At 54.5% G+C, this 14,231-nt stretch overlaps 6 non-coding genes across 6 annotated transcripts; all 6 read right to left on the bottom strand.

Moving 5' to 3' along the window:
• Nucleotides 1–374: 374 nt before the first annotated feature.
• Nucleotides 375–466, bottom strand: LOC137752051 (small nucleolar RNA SNORD116). The gene has a single exon (XR_011071038.1). It is a non-coding gene; the product is annotated as a small nucleolar RNA SNORD116 (small nucleolar RNA).
• Nucleotides 467–2,924: 2,458 nt separating this feature from the next.
• Nucleotides 2,925–3,016, bottom strand: LOC137751256 (small nucleolar RNA SNORD116). Its single transcript, XR_011070734.1, has one exon. It is a non-coding gene; the product is annotated as a small nucleolar RNA SNORD116 (small nucleolar RNA).
• A 2,408-nt stretch (nucleotides 3,017–5,424) lies between these two features.
• On the bottom strand, nucleotides 5,425–5,516 carry LOC137778081 (small nucleolar RNA SNORD116). Its single transcript, XR_011076733.1, has one exon. It is a non-coding gene; the product is annotated as a small nucleolar RNA SNORD116 (small nucleolar RNA).
• Nucleotides 5,517–8,455: 2,939 nt separating this feature from the next.
• Nucleotides 8,456–8,547, bottom strand: LOC137751205 (small nucleolar RNA SNORD116). Its single transcript, XR_011070717.1, has one exon. It is a non-coding gene; the product is annotated as a small nucleolar RNA SNORD116 (small nucleolar RNA).
• A 2,407-nt stretch (nucleotides 8,548–10,954) lies between these two features.
• On the bottom strand, nucleotides 10,955–11,046 carry LOC137778075 (small nucleolar RNA SNORD116). The gene has a single exon (XR_011076729.1). It is a non-coding gene; the product is annotated as a small nucleolar RNA SNORD116 (small nucleolar RNA).
• A 2,939-nt stretch (nucleotides 11,047–13,985) lies between these two features.
• Nucleotides 13,986–14,077, bottom strand: LOC137753182 (small nucleolar RNA SNORD116). The gene has a single exon (XR_011071408.1). It is a non-coding gene; the product is annotated as a small nucleolar RNA SNORD116 (small nucleolar RNA).
• Nucleotides 14,078–14,231: the final 154 nt, after the last annotated feature.

Raw genomic sequence — 14,231 nt, 5'->3', positions numbered from 1 at the left:
GGCTGGACGTGCAAAGTCGCGGATTGTCAGCAAGCTAAAACCTCTCAGCAGTAGGGAGCGGACAGACTCGAGCCACGGGGCAGAAAGTGCACCCAAGTCTCAGGGCATTGGAGCTCGGGTTCCCCAGGAAGAGCCCGGAATGTGACGGGGTAGTCTCGCCGCACAAGTCCCCGTGGCCAAACATCTAGGTTTCTTCAAAGAAGTTCCGTTTACCCCCACAAGGTTTCTACCACGAACCTTGTCAAGCCAGAGGCGATGCCCTTGGGTCGTACAGAAAGCTATTGGCATTGGAGATATTCCAATGCCCAAACTGGCAGGGCAAACCCTTGCAGCAACTGGGTAACTTGCCCTTGCGCATTGTTTTTTCGCCCCCGGGACTGTCAGTGACATGACCGCGGAGAAACCTGAGACCCATTCATTGGTTCAGAGTTCCAAGCAGTGCATTTATGAGAGTCATCATCAATCCACCTGCTCAAAGGCTGCACGTTCAAAGTTGCAGGCTCCACCGCAGGGCAGCCAACGATCTCAATCATGTCAGCAGTCAGGAGCGGCCAGAGCCGACCCACGGGGCTGCCAATGGAGCTAAGGATCATGGCATCGGATCTGGGGTGCCACTGGAAGAGCCAAGAAGGTGAGGGTGTAGTCTCAGGGCACAAGTCCCCGTGGCCAAACATCTAGGTTTCTGCAAAGAATTTCCACTCACCACCACAAGGTTCCTACGAGGATCCTCAAGTACTTCACGCCAAAATCACTCTGAGACTCTTTTGCCTCGACTTGCCTCAACTTGCCGCACTGTTCTCACTTCGCCAGGTTTCATGGACTATACAGAGGGCCCCATGCTGCTGCAGGTGTTTGTTCCCGGGCACTCCACCACCTGCCTCAGTGTGACAGAACACAGGGATGTTTGCGAAAAGTGAACGGGGGCACAGAGGCAAAGGGTGATACCGCCCAGCGAAGTGCGCTGCGATGTGTGCTATATCTCCCATCAACATTTCATTTGCAGCCCATCATGTCTGTGTGTCCACAGCCAAACGTGAATGCATCATGGCACAGATGCCTTCAGAGTGCACGGGCATCAACACAAAGAGCACGGCCGTCCATCAAACCCCTGGTATGGGCCTTGAACTTCCCCGCCTGAGCCGCCTCCCCACCGACACAGCATAGGGATGTCATCCTGAACCGCTGAGACACCCTCAGGGGAAATGGGATTACTCAGCATAAGAGCCACTGCCCTCTGGGGAACCAAACCACTCCTGGCGCATACGCTTCCACACAATGGACTCAGCCTCAAGGGGAGATGTGGTCCCTGAGATCTTCCACAAGGGAACGACCCTTGGCCAAATGTCACGACCTCCAACAAAAGCAGCTTGTAGGGACCGGTGACAAAACGCACCAGAGGAACTCCTGGACTGAATAATGGAGATTCACCTGTAGCCATACTTCCTGGCCTGCTGCCAAGACTGGCAACCTACCCTTAGCCCACACACAAAGCTAATGGCACGGGAACCATTCCGATGCTCAACGCGGTGGGGAAACCCTTGCAGCAATGGTGTAACTTGCAGTGGTGTCTGGCACTTTCACACTCTGGGCCCATCAGTGACGTGACATTGGGGAAACCGTGAGGCCCAGGTACTCTACAAGCCACTTGTTACCCACAGCCATGCAACGAGAGAACCCAGACAACAGCATAGACACTTGAACCGGTATGATTTGTCTGGCCTGTGACCAGGCTCGCCGGATACCACAGTCTCGACGCACCAGCGGGTGGCAGGAAAAATGACACCCACACCACACATCCTCTCCTGCCCTTAAAAATGTAGCCTTTCCTTGGCAACCGACTCCCTTGTTTCTGCATGGTTGCGCCCAATGACCTCCTAGTAGAGCTCCAATCCTCAGGGAACGCTATGTGGGCCGGGTATAGAAATGATGCTTGGCTGTCCTCAGGAACACCTTCACATCTTCAACACAGGGGGAACGTGGCCAGACAGGGACAAAACACCCCAAGGCCTCTAAATCGGCCCCCATGAGAAGACACCATACTGTGCCATGAAGGCAAACTTTCGCTGGACAAGGACCCGCCATGAAGCAAATCGACCAAGGAGAGGAAAGAGGCGGGACAGTCCACAAAGTTGCTCCCGTATTCTCTCCCTACACGTGCCTCCAGATGCTCCTGAGGGAATCCCAAATGTGTTCCGGGGACCCCATGGCCACCGTCGATCTATCCACCCACCAATAAACCTTTGGGCTTAGTCAGCCATCTCACGTGTCTCTTTCACTCGCCTTGCCTTACTCTCTCTCCACCGGGATCCCAACGTGTCACGGCAAGATGCCAGAGCCACCCCTCACCAAGGAAGCTTGCCGTGACCAAGCTTGACTAAGGCATTTTCCAGCCCCTTCACACAGCACACACAAGCAGGACACAACCCGAGGAGGAGCCATCAGATTGCCTAAACTCCCAGGAACACTGGCCCATTTGATTTCTCCCCTCATCAGGAGAAACCTAAATTGCATATGGTCTCCCAAGCAGAACATGACAAAGAAGCCTGGCCTAGGCCTGGAATCCTGTTCTGACCCTGAGCCTACAGACTTCTGTTTCTTTGAGGCCACAAGGCAATGACCAGCAGGTGGGGGCAGCCTGTAGAACTCAAGCGCAGGTGGCAGAACCAGCAATGGCGCACGCTTCCTCTCCTACCTGCATGCTGAACCGTGACAGGGGACAGCAGTCCTGGCTAGACCAAGGAACAAAGAGACGGCAAGCTGTCCCAAGCCTTCCCACCTGCATTGGCATCCCAGGCTCCTTTCCCAATGGCTCTTCTCCCCATGAGATGACCACAACCCTCAACTTGAACAACGTGGCTGTGGACACCCACAGCCGCAAATGCAATGTGAACCTCTCCCTACTTTCCTTTTGGGAGCCACGTGCTGGACCTCAGTTCCAAAGAGGAGACGGTAGGGATTTTTCACTCATTTTGTTCAGATTTCCAAGGAATGCATTTGTGGGAGTCATCATCGATCCAAACACGGGCTCAAACGTTGGACATGCAAAGTTGCAGATTCCACCATGGGACGGCCAGCGAGCTGAATCATATCAGCGTACAGAAGTGGCCAGAGCCGAGCCATGGGTCAGGAAATGCAGCCAGTTCTCAGGGCATCAAAGCTCGTGTTCCCCGAGAAATTACCAGAAGGTGAGGGTGTAGCCCCGGTGCACACGTTCCCGTCGCCAAACCTTTAGGTTAAGCAAAGAAGTGTCCCTTACCGCAACAAGGGTTAAAGCAGGATCCTCATGGAATGCACGCCAGGACCCATCCGAGACTCCTTCGCCTGGCCTCGCCTTGCCACGCCGTCCTCCTTTCAACGGGTATCAGGGATTATACGGATGGCCCCAGGCTGCTGCTAGCATTCTTTCCCTGGCATTCCACCTGGCTCAGGTGAGAGAACACACGCAGGCTTGAGGAGGGTGCACGGGCGCAGCGAGGGACAGGTCGATACCACCCAGTGATGTGTGTTCTATCTCTCCTCAACATTTCATTTGCTGTCCGTCTTGCCTGTGTGTACGCACCCAAACGTGAAAGCATCGTGGCACAGGCGCCTTCAGAGCATGCGGCCATCAGGACAAAGAGCGCCGCCGGCCAACAACACCCTGGTCTCGGGCCCTGAAATTCCTCTCCTGAGCAATCTGCCCCGCATCACAGCAAAACGATGTCTTCCTGATCCCCTGAGACACCCTCAGGACAACTGGGCCCCCTCAGCCTAAGAGCAAGTGCCCTCTTTGGCGACAAACACGCCCTTGGCACTTATGATTCCACACAGTGGACACACCCTCAAGGCGAGAGATCTTCCACAAGGGAAGGGCCCTTGGCCGAATATGACGACCTCCATCAAAAGCGGCTCGTAGGGACCCGTGACAAAGGGCACCTGAGGAACCCCTGGACTGATCAAGGGAGACTCACCAGCAGGCATACTTCCTGGTCTCCTGCCAAGCCAGAGGAACTTCTTAGGACCGCAACCAAAGCTAATGGCAAGGGAGCCATTCCAATGCCCAAAGTGGCGGGGCAAACCCTTGCAGCAACTGGGTATCTTATTGTACCACCTTGCACAATGTCTTTCTTCCCTTCAAGGACTAGACCTTGGAGAAACCATGAGACCCTGGTCCTCCAGAACCAACGTGTCACCCACAGCCGTGCAATGAGGGAACGCCTCCAACATCCTGGACCCTTGAACCGGCATGACTTCTCTGGCTTGAAGCCATGCATGCTGGAGATCACAGGCTCGCAGCACCAGAAGGCGGCAGGACAAAATGACCCCTGCAGCACACATTCACTCCAGCCCTTAAACCTGTAGCATTTCCTTGGCAGCCAACTCGCTTCTTTCTGCATGGTTGGGCCCAAAGACCTCCGGGAAGAGCTCCAAACCTCAGGGAATGCTATGCCGACTGGGCATAGCAATGACGCTGGGCTGTCCGAAGGAACACCTTAACATCCTCAACATAGGGGCAAGGAGGCCACACAGGGACAAAACATCCCAACGGCTCCAAATCGGGCCCAGTGAGAAGACACCATACTGTGCTGTGAAGGCACCATTCAGTGGAACAAGGACCCGCCGTGAAGCACATTGAGAAAGGAGAGGAAAAGGTTGGGATGGTCCATGAATGTGCACCTGTGTTCCTTCCCTACACGGGACTCCAAATGCTCCTGAAGATATCCCAAAAGAGTTCCGGGAACCCTATGTCCACCGAACATCTATCCACCCAACAGTAAGCCTGTGGGCTTAGCCAACACTCTCACGTGTATTTCCCACTCGCCTTGCCTTCCTCTCTCCACCAGGATCCAGACGAATCCACCCCTCACCTAAGTAGCTTGATATCCCCTGGATTTGCCTAAGGCATTTTCCAACCTCTCCACACACAACACACAAGCAGGACACAACCCAAGGAGGAGCCAACAGCGTCGCCGAAATCTGTGGGACGGTGGCCCATTTGATTTCCCCTGACCATCAGGGCAAATGTAAACTACATCCCACCTCCCAAGCTGAACATGACATAGAAGCCTGGCCTGGCCAGGACTCCTTCTCTGACCCTGAGTGCAGAGACTTCTGCTTCCTTGCGGGAACAAGGCAACGACCTGAGCTCGAGGGTGGCCTGTAGATCTCGAGGGCAAGCCAGAGGAGTACCAGTGGCTCACGCTTCCTTTCATACCTGCATACAGACCGCGGCAGGATATAGCAGTTTTGGCTAGACTCAGGTGCCCAGAGACATCAAGTTGTCCTTAGCCTTCCCATGTAGATGGACATCCCAGGCTCCTTTCCACATGGCTCTTTCTGCACGAGAAGCCCGCCACCCTCAACTTGAACAATGTTGCTGCACACGTCCACAGTAGCAAATGCGACATGGACCTCTCCCTAATTTTCCTTTGGGAGCCACGTGCTGGACCTCAGTTAGGATGAGAAGATGGTAGGTATTGCTCATTCATTTTGTTTAGATTTTGAAGGAATGCATTTATGGGAGTCATCATCGATCCACGCAGCTGCTCAAAGGCTGGACGTGCAAAGTCGCGGATTGTCAGCAAGCTAAAACCTCTCAGCAGTAGGGAGCGGCCAGACTCGAGCCACGGGGCAGAAAGTGCACCCAAGTCTCAGGGCATTGGAGCTCGGGTTCCCCAGGAAGAGCCCGGAATGTGACGGGGTAGTCTCGCCGCACAAGTCCCCGTGGCCAAACATCTAGGTTTCTTCAAAGAAGTTCCGTTTACCCCCACAAGGTTTCTACCACGAACCTTGTCAAGCCAGAGGCGATGCCCTTGGGTCGTACAGAAAGCTATTGGCATTGGAGATATTCCAATGCCCAAACTGGCAGGGCAAACCCTTGCAGCAACTGGGTAACTTGCCCTGGCGCATTGTATTTTCGCCCCCGGGACTGTCAGTGACATGACCGCGGAGAAACCTGAGACCCATTCATTGGTTCAGAGTTCAAAGCAGTGCATTTATGGGAGTCATCATCAATCCACCTGCTCAAAGGCTGCACGTTCAAAGTTGCAGGCTCCACCGCAGGGCAGCCAACGATCTCAATCATGTCAGCAGTCAGGAGCGGCCAGAGCCGACCCACGGGGCTGCCAATGGAGCTAAGGATCATGGCATCGGATCTGGGGTGCCACTGGAAGAGCCAAGAAGGTGAGGGTGTAGTCTCAGGGCACAAGTCCCCGTGGCCAAACATCTAGGTTTCTGCAAAGAATTTCCACTCACCACCACAAGTTTCCTACGAGGATCCTCAAGTACTTCACGCCAAAATCACTCTGAGACTCTTTTGCCTCGACTTGCCTCAACTTGCCGCACTGTCCTCACTTCGCCAGGTTTCATGGACTATACAGAGGGCCCCATGCTGCTGCAGGTGTTTGTTCCCGGGCACTCCACCACCTGCCTCAGTGTGACAGAACACAGGGATGTTTGCGAAAAGTGAACGGGGGCACAGAGGCAAAGGGTGATACCGCCCAGCGAAGTGCGCTGCGATGTGTGCTATATCTCCCCTCAACATTTCATTTGCAGCCCATCATGTCTGTGTGTCCACAGCCAAACGTGAATGCATCATGGCACAGATGCCTTCAGAGTGCACGGGCATCAACACAAAGAGCACGGCCGTCCATCAAACCCCTGGTATGGGCCTTGAACTTCCCCGCCTGAGCCGCCTCCCCACCGACACAGCATAGGGATGTCATCCTGAACCGCTGAGACACCCTCAGGGGAAATTGGATTACTCAGCGTAAGAGCCACTGCCCTCTGGGGAACCAAACCACTCCTGGCGCATACGCTTCCACACAATGGACTCAGCCTCAAGGGGAGATGTGGTCCCTGAGATCTTCCACAAGGGAACGACCCTTGGCCAAATGTCACGACCTCCAACAAAAGCAGCTTGTAGGGACCGGTGACAAAACGCACCAGAGGAACTCCTGGACTCAATAATGGAGATTCACCTGTAGCCATACTTCCTGGCCTGCTGCCAAGACTGGCAACCTACCCTTAGCCCACACACAAAGCTAATGGCACGGGAACCATTCCGATGCTCAACGCGCCGGGGAAACCCTTGCAACAATGGTGTAACTTGCAGTGGTGTCTGGCACTTTCACACTCTGGGCCCATCAGTGACGTGACATTGGGGAAACCGTGAGGCCCAGGTACTCTACAAGCAACTTGTTACCCACAGCCATGCAACGAGAGAACCCAGACAACAGCATAGACACTTGAACCGTTGTGATTTGTCTGGCCTGTGGCCAGGCTTGCCGGATACCACAGTCTCGACGCACCAGCGGGTGGCAGGAAAAATGACACCCACACCACACATCCTCTCCTGCCCTTAAAACTGTAGCCTTTCCTTGGCAGCCGACTCCCTTGTTTCTGCATGGTTGCGCCCAATGACCTCCTGGTAGTGCTCCAATCCTCAGGGAACACTATGCGGGCCGTGTATAGAAATGATGCTTGGCTGTCCTCAGGAACACCTTCACATCTTCAACACAGGGGGAACGTGGCCAGACAGGGACAAAACACCCCAAGGCCTCTAAATCGGCCCCCATGAGAAGACACCATACTGTGCCATGAAGGCAAACTTTCGCTGGACAAGGACCCGCCATGAAGCAAATCGACCAAGGAGAGGAAAGAGGCGGGACAGTCCACAAAGTTGCTCCCGTATTCTCTCCCTACACGTGCCTCCAGATGCTCCTGAGGGAATCCCAAATGTGTTCCGGGGACCCCATGGCCACCGTCGATCTATCCACCCACCAATAAACCTTTGGGCTTAGTCAGCCATCTCACGTGTCTCTTTCACTCGCCTTGCCTTACTCTCTCTCCACCGGGATCCCAACGTGTCACGGCAAGATGCCAGAGCCACCCCTCACCAAGGAAGCTTGCCGTGACCAAGCTTGACTAAGGCATTTTCCAGCCCCTTCACACAGCACACACAAGCAGGACACAACCCGAGGAGGAGCCATCAGATTGCCTAAACTCCCAGGAACACTGGCCCATTTGATTTCTCCCCTCATCAGGAGAAACCTAAATTGCATATGGTCTCCCAAGCAGAACATGACAAAGAAGCCTGGCCTAGGCCTGGAATCCTGTTCTGACCCTGAGCCTACAGACTTCTGTTTCTTTGAGGCCACAAGGCAATGACCAGCAGGTGGGGGCAGCCTGTAGAACTCAAGCGCAGGTGGCAGAACCAGCAATGGCGCACGCTTCCTCTCCTACCTGCATGCTGAACCGTGACAGGGGACAGCAGTCCTGGCTAGACCAAGGAACAAAGAGACGGCAAGCTGTCCCAAGCCTTCCCACCTGCATTGGCATCCCAGGCTCCTTTCCCAATGGCTCTTCTCCCCATGAGATGACCACAACCCTCAACTTGAACAACGTGGCTGTGGACACCCACAGCCGCAAATGCAATGTGAACCTCTCCCTACTTTCCTTTTGGGAGCCACGTGCTGGACCTCAGTTCCAAAGAGGAGACGGTAGGGATTTTTCACTCATTTTGTTCAGATTTCCAAGGAATGCATTTGTGGGAGTCATCATCGATCCAAACACGGGCTCAAACGTTGGACATGCAAAGTTGCAGATTCCACCATGGGACGGCCAGCGAGCTGAATCATATCAGCGTACAGAAGTGGCCAGAGCCGAGCCATGGGTCAGGAAATGCAGCCAGTTCTCAGGGCATCAAAGCTCGTGTTCCCCGAGAAATTACCAGAAGGTGAGGGTGTAGCCCCGGTGCACACGTTCCCGTCGCCAAACCTTTAGGTTAAGCAAAGAAGTGTCCCTTACCGCAACAAGGGTTAAAGCAGGATCCTCATGGAATGCACGCCAGGACCCCTCCGAGACTCCTTCGCCTGGCCTCGCCTTGCCACGCCGTCCACCTTTTAATGGGTATCAGGGATTATACGGATGGCCCCTGGCTGCTGCTGTCCTTCTTTCCCTGGCATTCCACCTGGCTCGGGTGAGAGAACACACGCAGGCTTGAGGAGGGTGCACGGGCACAGAGAGGGAAAGTCGATACCACCCAGTGATGTGTGCTCTATCTCTCCTCAACATTTCATTTGCTGTCCATCTTGCCTGTGTGTACGCACCCAAACGTGAAAGCATCGTGGCACAGGCGCCTTCAGAGCATGCGGCCATCAGGACAAAGAGCGCCGCCGACCAACAACACCCTGGTCTCGGGCCCTGAAATCCCTCTCCTGAGCAATCTGCCCTGCATCACAGCAAAACGATGTCTTCCTGATCCCCTGAGACACCCTCAGGACAACTGGGCCCCCTCAGACTAAGAGCAAGTGCCCTCTTTGGCAACAAACACGCCCTTGGCACTTATGATTCCACACAGTGGTCACACCCTCAAGGGGAGTGATCTTCCACAAGGGAAGGGCCCTTGGCCGAATATGACGACCTCCATCAAAGGCAGCTCGTAGGGACCCGTGACAAAGGGCACCTGAGGAACCCCTGGACTGATCAAGGGAGACTCACCAGCAGGCATACTTCCTGGTCTCCTGCCAAGCCAGAGGAACTTCTTAGGACCGCAACCAAAGCTAATGGCAAGGGAGCCATTCCAATGCCCAAATTGGCGGGGCAAACCCTTGCAGCAACTGGGTATCTTATCGTAGCACCTTGCACATTGTCTTTCTTCCCTTCAAGGACAAGACCTTGGAAAAACCATGAGACCCAGGTCCTCCAGAACCAACGTGTCACCCACAGCCGTGCAATGAGGGAACGCCTCCAACATCCTGGACCCTTGAACCGGCATGACTTCTCTGGCTTGAAGCCATGCATGCTGGAGACCACAGGCTCGCAGCACCAGAAGGCGGCAGGACAAAATGACCCCTGCAGCACACATTCACTCCAGCCCTTAAACCTGTAGCATTTCCTTGGCAGCCAACTCGCTTCTTTCTGCATGGTTGGGCCCAAAGACCTCCGGGAAGAGCTCCAAACCTCAGGGAATGCTATGCCGACTGGGTATCGCAATGACGCTGGGCTGTCCGAAGGAACACCTTAACATCCTCAACATAGGGGCAAGGAGGCCACACAGGGACAAAACATCCCAACGGCTCCAAATCGGGCCCAGTGAGAAGACACCATACTGTGCCGTGAAGGCACCATTCACTGGAACAAGGACCCGCCGTGAAGCACATTGAGAAAGGAGAGGAAAAGGTTGGGATGGTCCATGAATGTGCACCTGTGTTCCTTCCCTACACGGGACTCCAAATGCTCCTGAAGATATCCCAAAAGAGTTCCGGGAACCCTATGTCCACCGACCATCTATCCACCCAACAGTAAGCCTGTGGGCTTAGCCAACACTCTCACGTGTATTTCCCGCTCGCCTTGCCTTCCTCTCTCCACCAGGACCCAAACGAATCCACCCCTCACCTAAGTAGCTTGATGTCCCCTGGATTTGCCTAAGGCATTTTCCAACCTCTCCACACACAACACACAAGCAGGACACAACCCAAGGAGGAGCCAACAGCGTCGCCCAAATCTGTGGGACGGTGGTCCATTTGATTTCCCCTGACCATCAGGGCAAATGTAAACTACATCCCACCTCCCAAGCTGAACATGACATAGAAGCCTGGCCTGGCCAGGACTCCTTCTCTGACCCTGAGTGCAGAGACTTCTGCTTCCTTGCGGGAACAAGGCAACGACCTGAGATCGAGGGTGGCCTGTAGATCTCGAGGGGAAGCCAGAGGAGTACCAGTGGCTCACGCTTCCTTTCATACCTGCATACAGACCGCGGCAGGATATAGCAGTTTTGGCTAGACTCAGGTGTCCAGAGACATCAAGTTGTCCTTAGCCTTCCCATGTAGATGGACATCCCAGGCTCCTTTCCACATGGCTCTTTCTGCACGAGAAGCCCGCCACCCTCAACTTGAACAATGTTGCTGCACACGCCCACAGTAGCAAATGCGACATGGACCTCTCCCTAATTTTCCTTTGGGAGCCACGTGCTGGACCTCAGTTAGGATGAGAAGATGGTAGGTATTGCTCATTCATTTTGTTTAGATTTTGAAGGAATGCATTTATGGGAGTCATCATCGATCCACGCAGCTGCTCAAAGGCTGGACGTGCAAAGTCGCGGATTGTCAGCAAGCTAAAACCTCTCAGCAGTAGGGAGCGGCCAGACTCGAGCCACGGGGCAGAAAGTGCACCCAAGTCTCAGGGCATTGGAGCTCGGGTTCCCCAGGAAGAGCCCGGAATGTGACGGGGTAGTCTCGCCGCACAAGTCCCCGTGGCCAAACATCTAGGTTTCTTCAAAGAAGTTCCGTTTACCCCCACAAGGTTTCTACCACGAACCTTGTCAAGCCAGAGGCGATGCCCTTGGGTCGTACAGAAAGCTATTGGCATTGGAGATATTCCAATGCCCAAACTGGCAGGGCAAACCCTTGCAGCAACTGGGTAACTTGCCCTGGCGCATTGTATTTTCGCCCCCGGGCCTGTCAGTGACATGACCGCGGAGAAACCTGAGACCCATTCATTGGTTCAGAGTTCCAAGCAGTGCATTTATGGGAGTCATCATCAATCCACCTGCTCAAAGGCTGCACGTTCAAAGTTGCAGGCTCCACCGCAGGGCAGCCAACGATCTCAATCATGTCAGCAGTCAGGAGCGGCCAGAGCCGACCCACGGGGCTGCCAATGGAGCTAAGGATCATGGCATCGGATCTGGGGTGCCACTGGAGGAGCCAAGAAGGTGAGGGTGTAGTCTCAGGGCACAAGTCCCCGTGGCCAAACATCTAGGTTTCTGCAAAGAATTTCCACTCACCACCACAAGGTTCCTACGAGGATCCTCAAGTACTTCACGCCAAAATCACTCTGAGACTCTTTTGCCTCGACTTGCCTCAACTTGCCGCACTGTCCTCACTTCGCCAGGTTTCATGGACTATACAGAGGGCCCCATGCTGCTGCAGGTGTTTGTTCCCGGGCAGTCCACCACCTGCCTCAGTGTGACAGAACACAGGGATGTTTGAGAAAAGTGAACGGGGGCACAGAGGCAAAGGGTGATACTGCCCAGCGAAGTGCGCTGCGATGTGCGCTATATCTCCCCTCAACATTTCATTTGCAGCCCATCATGTCTGTGTGTCCACAGCCAAACGTGAATGCATCATGGCACAGATGCCTTCAGAGTGCACGGGCATCAACACAAAGAGCACGGCCGTCCATCAAACCCCTGGTATGGGCCTTGAACTTCCCCGCCTGAGCCGCCTCCCCACCGACACAGCATAGGGATGTCATCCTGAACCGCTGAGACACCCTCAGGGGAAATGGGATTACTCAGCGTAAGAGCCACTGCCATCTGGGGAACCAAACCACTCCTGGCGCATACGCTTCCACACAATGGACTCAGCCTCAAGGGGAAATGTGGTCCCTGAGATCTTCCACAAGGGAACGACCCTTGGACAAATGTCACGACCTCCAACAAAAGCAGCTTGTAGGGACCGGTGACAAATCGCACCAGAGGAACTCCTGGACTGAATAATGGAGATTCACCTGTAGCCATACTTCCTGGCCTGCTGCCAAGACTGGCAACCTACCCTTAGCCCACACACAAAGCTAATGGCACGGGAACCATTCCGATGCTCAACGCGGTGGGGAAACCCTTGCAACAATGGTGTAACTTGCAGTGGTGTCTGGCACTTTCACACTCTGGGCCCATCAGTGACGTGACATTGGGGAAACCGTGAGGCCCAGGTACTCTACAAGCAACTTGTTACCCACAGCCATGCAACGAGAGAACCCAGACAACAGCCTAGACACTTGAACCGGTATGATTTGTCTGGCCTGTGGCCAGGCTTGCCGGATACCACAGTCTCGACGCACCAGCGGGTGGCAGGAAAAATGACACCCACACCACACATTCTCTCCTGCCCTTAAAACTGTAGCCTTTCCTTGGCAGCCGACTCCCTTGTTTCTGCATGGTTGCGCCCAATGACCTCCTGGTAGTGCTCCAATCCTCAGGGAACACTATGTGGGCCGTGTATAGAAATGATGCTTGGCTGTCCTCAGGAACACCTTCACATCTTCAACACAGGGGGAACGTGGCCAGACAGGGACAAAACACCCCAAGGCCTCCAAATCGGCCCCCATGAGAAGACACCATAGTGTGCCATGAAGGCAACCTTTCGCTGGACAGGGACCCGCCATGAAGCAAATCGACCAAGGAGAGGAAAGAGGCGGGACAGTCCACAAATGTGCTCCCGTATTCTCTCCCTACACGTGCCTCCAGATGCTTCTGAGGGAATCCCAAATGTATTCCGGGGACCCCATGGCCACCGTCGATCCATTCACCCACCAGTAAACCTGTGGGCTTAGTCAGCCATCTCACGTGTCTCTTTCACTCGCCTTGCCTTACTCTCTCTCCACCGGGATCCCAACGTGTCACGGCAAGATGCCAGAGCCACCCCTCACCAAGGAAGCTTGCCGTGACCAAGCTTGACTAAGGCATTTTCCAGCCCCTTCACACAGCACACACAAGCAGGACACAACCCGAGGAGGAGCCATCAGATTGCCTAAACTCCCAGGAACAGTGGCCCATTTGATTTCTCCCCTCATCAGGGGAAACCTAAATTGCATATGGTCTCCCAAGCAGAACATGACAAAGAAGCCAGCCCTAGGCCTGGAATCCTGTTCTGACCCTGAGCCTACAGACTTCTGTTTCTTTGAGGCCACAAGGCAATGAGCAGCAGGTGGGGGCAGCCTGTAGAACTCAAGCGCAGGTGGCAGAACCAGCAATGGCGCACGCTTCCTCTCCTACCTGCATGCTGAACCGTGGCAGGGGACAGCAGTCCTGGCTAGACCAAGGAACCCAGAGACGGCACGCTGTCCCACGCCTTCCCACCTGCATTGGCATCCCAGGCTCCTTTCCCAATGGCTCTTCTCCCCATGAGATGACCACAACCCTCAACTTGAACAACGTGGCTGTGGACACCCACGGCCGCAAATGCAATGTGAACCTCTCCCTACTTTCCTTTTGGGAGCCACGTGCTGGACCTCAGTTCCAACGAGGAGACGGTAGGGATTTCTCACTCATTTTGTTCAGATTTCCAAGGAATGCATTTGTGGGAGTCATCATCGATCCAAGCACATGCTCAAACGTTGGACATGCAAAGTTGCAGATTCCACCATGGGACGGCCAGCGAGCTGAATCATATCAGCGTACAGAAGTGGCCAGAGCCGAGCCATGGGTCAGGAAATGCAGCCAGGTCTCGGGGAATCAAAGCTCGTGTTCCCCG

Source organism: Eschrichtius robustus, chromosome 1 (genome assembly GCF_028021215.1).
Source record: "Eschrichtius robustus isolate mEscRob2 chromosome 1, mEscRob2.pri, whole genome shotgun sequence".
NCBI lineage: Eukaryota > Metazoa > Chordata > Mammalia > Artiodactyla > Eschrichtiidae > Eschrichtius > Eschrichtius robustus.
Note: the sequence above shows the minus strand (reverse complement) of the source record. Positions and strands in the feature narration are given on the sequence as shown.